This window comes from Mastigoproctus giganteus, chromosome 10, assembly GCF_048544385.1.
Source record: "Mastigoproctus giganteus isolate SK-2022 chromosome 10, ASM4854438v1, whole genome shotgun sequence".
Lineage (NCBI taxonomy): Eukaryota > Metazoa > Arthropoda > Arachnida > Uropygi > Thelyphonidae > Mastigoproctus > Mastigoproctus giganteus.
Genome location: NC_143584.1, coordinates 169,839,982 through 169,849,159, shown reverse-complemented (window position 1 = coordinate 169,849,159; position 9,178 = coordinate 169,839,982).

Sequence of the window (9,178 nt, the reverse complement as noted above, 5' to 3'; positions counted from 1 at the left end):
CTGACCCAGCAACAGTGCAGATTTGAACCCTATTGAAAATTGCTGGTACATAAATGTCGTCTAAAATTTCTCAGAAGAAGCCAACAAGTAAGATTCAGCTGCAGGAAAGCATTGCAAGGGTGTGGTACCACGAAATTGGGCATCCATATATCCAGAAGTTGATTAACTCTATGCCAGATCGTTGCAAGGCTGTAACTGCAGATCGAGGAGGAACAACAAAATATTGAGGACTTATTTTGTTGATTTACAGTGCATAACACTACGTTAACTTGTAATTTTCAGTTTGTACACATAAACGCATAAAAATGTATGTTTAGTTGTCATGATTGCCATTTGCATGATTTCTCATATTGCCATTAATTACGCATTTTACGCTTTGGAAAGATATTTATGGCAATTAGATATATCAAGTGGAGTCTTTTTATTGGATTTCATTCACAGAGATATATATCCCATCTAACAAATACATTTCGGACATTTCTGCAACCCACAATGCAGCGCAAAACATGTTATTTGAAAAATTCACAAGTGATGCAGTTTGTTTGTCCGCCACTGTAGATTAAGTGAACTGGGAATAGTACCATCCGGCTTACGTCTCTATGGGGGAATTGGGAAATTCGAAAAACATGCTGTGGCACTGTGGATATTATCAGATAGCTCATAGGAAAATGTACGAAGTATTAGGAGTGCGCTTTCTGCATCCATGCGAAGTATTTGCAAGTTTTCAATCCTATAGACTTTTTAAGATTTTTGTAAAAGAAGTTTTTGAAAAAAGAAGGCTTATTATGGCAGGATTCAGAAATTAACGTAAATACAGTATGTGAATAATTTATGATTTTTGATAAAATATCTGTTTTTTTTAGAGTTTTATGCTGCATGTATTTCTTATGAAGAATTGTAATGTATAAGTGTGTGCGTTTTTATGGAAATAAAAATTTTATGAAAACTATATTTTTATGGAAATAGTGTATGGAATTTAAATAATGCGGTTTTAATAAATTTATCTTGAAGTTAAAGTTTTAGGTGTTTTATATTTATAAATGAATATATCCTTTTGAGATTGTAAATATGTATGGATTATAAATATGATTGTAGTAGTAGTAACGGAGGCATGTGATGCAAGAAAGCAAGCGTATGAGCTTGTGTAAGATCAGCCAAAAGAAAAAAAAAAACCAATTGCACACAACCTTTCCCTCTAAAAGTTTGTCCAGTTCGACTTTCAATTTATTTAAGCTATCAATTTCTACAACGATAGATGGAAGTTTGTTCCAGCAATCAACCACACGCTGGCTAAAGAAAATTTCGGCACATCTATTCTACAACTATCTTTCCTCAATTTGAATCTATGCCCCCGGAGGTTCGTAACCTGGGCAAGCGGAAGAATCCTATCAGAAACCCATTCAAGGCCTTATACACCTCAATCAGATCACCTCGCAGGTGCCTAGTCTCAGCCGCTGCTTAAATATTTCAATATCATATGATTGTTGTATACAGGTAAATAAGTTGCATATATGTATATATGATTGTTTATACGGTTTTAATTAATTTTTTTGAAGTTTTACATTTTAGGTGTATAGGTTTACAATTGAATAGGAGATTGTGAATATTTGATTGTGTATATTTGATTGTTTATTATACAGTGCACACGATGCTTTATGGAACGATTTTGTGGAATTTATATATTGTTTAAGAGTTATTTATTTTTTCGAGGATAAAATATAAACATGATAGCCTTACCTGAATGTTGTATATAGGACTTATTGGACCGTGTGAATGATCGTGTTTTTTTTTGTATATGTTTATTTATAAATAAGATTGTAACGTGGAAGAGCCAAATGCACAGGTAGCGCTGTATTATAAGAGGTAGAGAAATAAATTGAATTGTATATTCTCCTACGTCACTCACTATATGTTCTCCAAATGATGTGCATATCTTACTACATACAATACATGTGAATGTACATTTCTTACTGGATGTTTGAATATCGTTTGTGCACCGTTTATACTCCTAAAGCAAACACATGAATAAATGTAATTGTAGCGGCCAATTTTTTCGTTACTTAGCATGATGTTTAACGAACTTCATGCTAGGCATCAACTGACTCAGTGTGACATACTTTCGAAGTGCATCGAGTGAAGTGAATCACTACTCCACTTCGGTTGGTACCCAACGGCACAATATCGCCGCTGATGCACTTAAAACCTCTACAATGACAACATCCGATGTATTATATGGGAAATGTATTACAGACATGACATATTAACGCCTCATAATCACAACTGATTTTGAGATAATTTTATGAAAAACACAAGAACAACAGCTCTCGAGATATAATCACCGTTCTCCCCTCACGGGTGGATAGAACCTGAGTTCGCCAATGACGCGAGGAATCTTTATGGATTTTTTTTTTTTCTGTTTTTTTCACAGCCTGGCTGAGTTAGTTGGTCTCAGGCGAGAGTAGCATTGTTTTCTGGACGAAAAACGCGGAAACTCTGGTTTTTCATCCAGTAAACAGCAAATTGACCGCAGAATACACTCAATTTAAGGCATAATAATTTACAGACATATTATATACGACACAATATGGCCTAAGTTGCTGCTGCGCTTACAACAGTACAACAACGACAATCTACCTGAAAGGGAACAAACAAACAAGTCTCTTTGTGGTTGTGTCCTGTGTGTCTTGCCACTTGTCAAACTTCCATTTCTATTATTGTGTTAAAAGGAAAATAAATTTCCTGTATTTTGGTTATTTTACATATGAAATCACTATTTAGACATCCGTGCGTGAGAGCATGAGTCGTATGTGTGTGTGTGCGTGTGTGCGTGTATGTGTGTGTGAGTTAAATGTTATGCATTGTGCTGGCTATGAAGCATTTTGTTCTAAAACGTGTAGAAAAGGTTTGGATTCGATTCCTATCTATACCTGAAAAAACATTTATGTTATTTTTTTCACACTGTAGTGAGTCAGTCGATTTTATAATAACATAAAGTAAAGAGGAATTAAAAAGTGCTGCAGCTAAAAATAAATAAGGCATGTGGTGTTGATGGAATCTATCCAATGATATAAAAATAAAATGCACAAGAATTAGCGACACCTTTATCCATAATAATGAGAGCATCCTTAAATTCAGAAGAATTGTCTGTTAATTGGAATATGCAAATATATCTGCTATATTTGAATATTCCAAAGGGCGAAGTGGGTAACTACAGACTTGTTAGTATAACCTCGATGCTAGGAAAAATAATGGCGTCACTAGTTAAAAAATAATGCAAGATCATCTTCGTAGGAGGAGTCGTAAGACAAGCACATCGTGGGTTTGTTGAATGGAGATCATGCTTCACTAATATGATTAGCTGTGATGAGATTGTCACAGGGGAGCTGGATGCCAAGAATAATTTTTACGTTGTACACTTTAGCAAACCGTTTGATACTATACAATATCTGCGATTGTTGTATAAATTGCAGCAATGTGTCATTAGGGGAAAGTTACTACTACTACGGAAAAAGGGTGGTTAAATGTTAGGGGACAAAGAATTGTTATAAATGGCTATCGCTCTTCATGGGCTAATGTGTTGAGTGAAGTTTTTCATGGGTCGGTATTTAGCACCTTCCTGTTTTAATATTTATTAATAACATTGATGTTGTTGTTTCTAGCTTAATGTCTAACTCCGCGAATGATAAACAAGTGGGTACAGTGGGTTAATGACAGCAATCAGGAGAGGTTAGTTCAAGGATTTAAATAATACTAAGTCCTGGAAAATGGAAAGTGTAGTGAAGTTAGTTTTTAAGGCAAAAGACCTAAGGATGCTTATACAGCCTCGTATGAAATTCTCTGAACAGCATAAACAAGCTGCTAGAACAGCTAATGGGATTCTGTCAATGAAATACAGGAACTTTGCCAGGGAACAAATAGATCATTGTCCCATTGTGTAAGGCGTATTTACATACAGGGTGTTTCAGTTAAACGTTTCAGAACTTCTAAGAGGGGTAGGGTACATCCTGACAACTCGAAATCATATAGCAATGTGGGGTCGGAAATGCTTTCCTGAAGCGGTGTTGTACACAGAAGCACCATAAAGAAAAGAGACCGTAAGTGAGAAATCGTTTTAAAAATACATGAAAAGAAGCAAAAGGTACATGGATTAAAGTAAATGTTCGAAGTTTCTTCCACGGGCTACAATGCACGCCTCACATCTCCGACGCATGGACATCCGAACATTCTGGAATACTCCAGGCGAATTTCGAATTTCTTCGGCAGCTACTGCGATTCTTGCAACCAGTTCCTCAGCATTGTCAACAGGGGTGTCATGAACTAGCGATTTCATATGACCCCAGAAATAAAAATCAAGACATGATAGGTCGGGTGACCGAGCAGGCCAACGCACGGGACCACCACGTCCGATCCACTGTTGACCAAATGTGACATCCAGGTAGTTACGAACATCTCCGCTATAATGGGCAGGGGCTCCATCGTGTTAGAACCACATTGTCTGTTGCGTCGATGCAGAAATCTGTTCATCTCTCAAAAGTTGTGGCAATACTTGCTGCAGAAAGATCAAGTAGATAGGTCCGGTTAGACCTATCTACTTGATAATCCATGTACCTACGGTAATCCATGTACCTTTTGCTTCTTTTCATGTATTATTAAAACGATTTCTCACTTACGGTCTCTTTTCTTTATGGTGCTTCTGTGTACAAGACCGCTTCAGGAAAGCATTTCCGACCCCACATTGCTATATGATTTCGAGTTGTCAGGATGTACCCTACCCCTCTTAGAAGTTCTGAAACGTTTAACTGAAACACCCTGTATAAGCTAAACAAGCTGCAGCTTACGGCCTCACATTACAAGGGGCCTCGCTCCATCTTAAAAAGTCCTTTTTTATATTGTCATAGGCGAACTGTAAGAGAGAAGGGCCTCATATATGTTACAGCTTAGGTCACAACAAGTTTAAATCCGGCCCTGATTTGGATATATCTGGAACACTGCATACAGGTTTGAAAACCTCGTTTCAGAAAGAACATGGATCTGTTAGAAAGGGTGAATAGAAAAGCAAAGAGATTAGTTGGGGAAATTAAAGAATAGTCTTATCAGGATTTTACAGACTGCTCTGTAAATTGCAGTCTAATTAAATGCTGAAGGAATCTTTTCCCTTTCTCAGCTGAAACATGCAAGAGACATAAATTAAATTGGAAATGAATGGTTGCGGAGTAGTGAGAATATCAACAAAAAGCATAGTCAATTGTTGGAATAATCTTTTATTCAGAGTTGTGGAAGTGTATAATTTGAGTAAATTTAAGGAAGGTCTGGACAAATTATTGAAATTGCTGTGAAAATTAAGTTTTTTTTTTTTTTTTTAAGCTAATGCTATAAGCTACTTTCTTGCATCATATTGTCAATACTAAATACAGTAAACCCTCGCTAATCCGGTTACAGTTAATCGGGATTGAAATTTGAAAATTCTGTTTCCCGTTGAGAACTTTGAAAGACACACCGGATTTAGAAAGGCAGATGAGTAATTCTCTCATTGCGAGCTGATTGACTGCATAGAGACAGAACATACATTACATTGTCTTGCTTGTTATGTTATTTTGGATTTTTAAGAGCATTAGCAACTAAGGCCATATTGCTCCGGGAATATGCGGTGGTCATTCCCTGACCTTTTCCGCATTCTCCGTATTTGGTGGTGACGGGCTCGAACCCCGGTCTAATCAAGAAGCATATGATACGCACTGCTGCTCCTTCCCACCTGGCTACGGGGCGCCCATTGTCTTGCGTGTTGTTCAGTATCGTTGTTGACTCTGAGTCGGACGGATGTTATTGCTTATATCGCTTCATTTGCGTACATCTTTATACGTATATACATATGTGCATAAGTTAACATATTTTATATAATTATTGGTTCTAAAGAATTAAAAAGTGAAATAAAAAGAAAACTTTAACGTTAATATTTATATAATATCGGTGTTTAAATACACCATAGATAACTCTTAATAAACTACAAAGTAGTTGTGGTAGGCATCATTTGCTCTTTCTCATATTGTGCTCTGCCTTCACGATGAGTTGCCATGATATTGCACTACTTCGAATAAGTAACTCTTCACTAATAGAGAAGGCTATTGTTACTTATTCTCAGTTGAGTACCACCACCCAGACAGCACTGTTTTGAAAAAGGTATTGGATAAAGATGTCCGTTATCCTCAATATCCCTATTAGGCTGAGCAAAGAAAAAAGAGGTAGGAAAGTGACAGTAAGAGAAGGAGAGGAAAAACCATGCCGTCGAAGAATGAAAGGGATTTTTTAGTTGTTATTCACCTGAATTCAAAGCTCTTTGCCCCGAATGGGCAATGTGTCCCCCTGACGGGGATATTTATTACCCAATCGGAGTCCTGCATGTTTCTGGCTATTTGGCCTTCATCAGTGGGTGGGTAGGCTTGCTGGTTAGACCAGACATGTTTTCCAGTTTCCAGATATTTGTATGGAAACTACCTTCAAGAATCCTATATGGATCCTGCTTTGGGATTGCCTAGCGGCCTGTATCGCTGAAAAAAAAAAAAAAAAACTCCCTGTAATGAGCAGACAGGGACAGACACCCTTGTCCGCTCATATCTTTCACCTCAACCCGATTGGGCTGCTCAATCTCCCACCGACACACTCCGAGGAAGGCCCAGTCCATGTGACCACCTAGTTGGCGGCCGCCTGGAGTTGGCTTGCCCTACATGGGTTCTAGGGTCATCCCCCTCTTCCACACTCCTGTTGCTTCATGCAGCCTTCAAAGCTCGGCTGCCGTTCATCTGGGAGAGAGACCAAACACCTGCAGCTGGCTTGGTCCCTTTCCTCTAATAACTAAACTAATCTGTTTGGTACATACGCTTCCCTAGCCTAGCCTCATACTTACCATCTAAGCTGCACATATATGTTGTCATCTATAAGCCGACATAAAGGTGTGGGGAAACACCATAATTGTAGGAATCTTTGTTTACCAAGTTGTCGTAATTCTAATAGCAAAAATCTTCTTATTGCACCATGCATCGTTCGAAGGGTGCATTTTGACACCTCCTGTGCAGAGCCGCCTTCTTTTCTTTTCCTGATTTTCCAGGCCTGATATTTACCTTCATTTAGGAGGTATATCAGGATGCGTGTTGCTCTGGAAATGGGGGCCGGGAACTGTAAGAATAGTACTTGTTCCCTGGTCAAGCGTGGTATTCCCATTGTTTTGTGTACACTAAGCCAGATGCGCTGAGTAACCGGACAAGAGAAGAATGCATGTTCCACTGTTTCACACGCCTTACAGAAAAAACACTCAACATTCGTGTGCCCTCGAAATTTGGCTTTGTTCTTCTCCACTGGCAGGTGTCCGTGTATTATTCTCCATGCCAGGTCCTTCCGTGACTCATAACCTATATGATGGTGTAGGTTGTCCAACATCTGAATCACATCTAGTCTCAGCCAACTGCGTGGCACCGGCACTGGCGGTGTATTCATGTCGGATAGCTTCCAGTATATTTCCGAAACCTTAAGCTTGGTTCCCATGTGCAAACCCCCTGCAGATAACTCTTGTAAGTGTTTGATTGCCAATTTGTAGAAGGGTGTTATTATTTCTACTGTTGGACCAGTGTGCTCCTCTCCTAGTAGTTTAGTAAACCTTCCCATATTGTACTTTGCTAAGGCAGCAGCTGCATGGGCTCCCCGTAGGGCAGTCCAAATGTGCTTTAACACATATGCCCACCTTAACCACTTTAACCGTTGTACTGCATAACCTCCCTCACACTTCCTGCAGTATAGTTTCTGCTGTGTCACTTCTTGCTGTCTGCTGTTCCAAAAGAACTTAAATAGTCTTCGAGTAAGCTTTTTCTGCACGCAGTAATTAAATGATGTAATTGACACAGTATTCATCAGCATCGGTATCAGAATCGTCCACATAATACACACCCTTCCGGAGAAAGATAGCATCCCCAAATTCCACTCTGACAGAGCGACCTCCCAAGAATCTAGTAATTGCCGGCACGATACTACCGGATATTTCACAAAGCGAACCCCTAGGATGGTTATAGGTGTTGTCGAGAATGTGAGGCCTGCTGGCAATTGTACTGGAGCCTCAGTTCCCCACTGTTGACATTTCGTCTTGCTTTTGTTTAGACATAGGCCGCTGGATAGGCTGAAATGACTGAAGGTTTCCAGTGCTCTTTGTAGAGAACTGCTATCCGCCAAAGTTAGGATCACGTCATCTGCATGTGCTACATATTTGCAATCCGAGTGTGGGCCAGGAAGATGAAACCCGCTAATGTTTTTAGAAATAGCTAATTGCCTTAATATGGGTTCTAATGCCAGCGAGAATAGTGCAGGGCTTAGTGGGCACCCCTGTCTAACTCCTCGTTGCTGTTCTATTTTCTCCGAGCTGTGGCCATTAATCAAAAGAGTGGTTTGTGCCCCTTTGTACAGACTGATAATGGCTGTTCTTAGCAAAGAACCCGTTCGGACCGTATGCAGCAGATTTTTAAGATATTCATGGGAAAGCTTATCAAAGGCCTTTGCCAAATCCAGTACAGCCACCACTACACTGTATTGTTTTTGCTTGCAGTATACCTGCAAATCTCTTAGAAATGACAGATTTGCCATCACAGATCTTGTTGGAATTGCATATGTTTGATTGGGACCTATGATGTGCCCTAAATGCCTTTTGAGTCGGGCGTTTAATACTTTGGCATACAACTTATAATCTGTATTTAGTAGTGATATTGGCCTCCACTCGCCCACTTCTTTCCCCATTTTACCCTGTTTTTTGAGAAATATGGTTTGGGCTTCTATAAATTCTTTGGGGACAGCCCCTTCCGAGAAGAATTTGGAGAAAATGACGGCCAAGACTGGTCCAATTTCCTCCCAATGCCTCTTATAAAATTCCACTGTTAGCCCATCTGGACCTGGCGCTTTACCTCCTTTCATATCTTTCAATGCTGATGATAGTTCACTCAGGGAGATAGGTTGATCCTGTTCATGTCTATGAACTGCCAGGAACCCTGGTAATTCCCAGCTTTCTAGTAAACCTGGTCCTTTAAATGCTGTATACATTTCTTTGTAAGCATGTGCAAAACACTTAATGATGTCACTAGTGTTCTGATATTGGTGTGGGCCTACCTGTATTTGATGGATTAAACTGCTGTCTCTGCGTGATCTG